Genomic DNA, 259 nt, shown 5'->3' with positions numbered 1-259 from the left:
TAGTGGAAAATTTATTGCTAGATCGTGTAATCGTTGCGAGAAAAAGATTTGTGATTGAATTTCGACGTTGAAAACTTGCTGTCTCGTATTAGAAACCTGTCTTATAACTTTAAAAAGTATAGATAAGCGGATTAACATTTTTGTGCAATTTATTAAAAATGTTTGGAAAGGTACAAGTCAAAAGGTCGTCATGATCTCAAGTTAACTTTGCCCGCTTGCAAATTTTCTCACAGAAGAACAACGCATCCCCTCTGAATTT

Source organism: Vollenhovia emeryi, unplaced genomic scaffold, assembly GCF_000949405.1.
Source record: "Vollenhovia emeryi isolate VEMERY1.0 unplaced genomic scaffold, V.emery_V1.0 DF939330.1, whole genome shotgun sequence".
Taxonomy (NCBI): Eukaryota; Metazoa; Arthropoda; class Insecta; order Hymenoptera; family Formicidae; genus Vollenhovia; species Vollenhovia emeryi.
Note: the sequence above shows the minus strand (reverse complement) of the source record.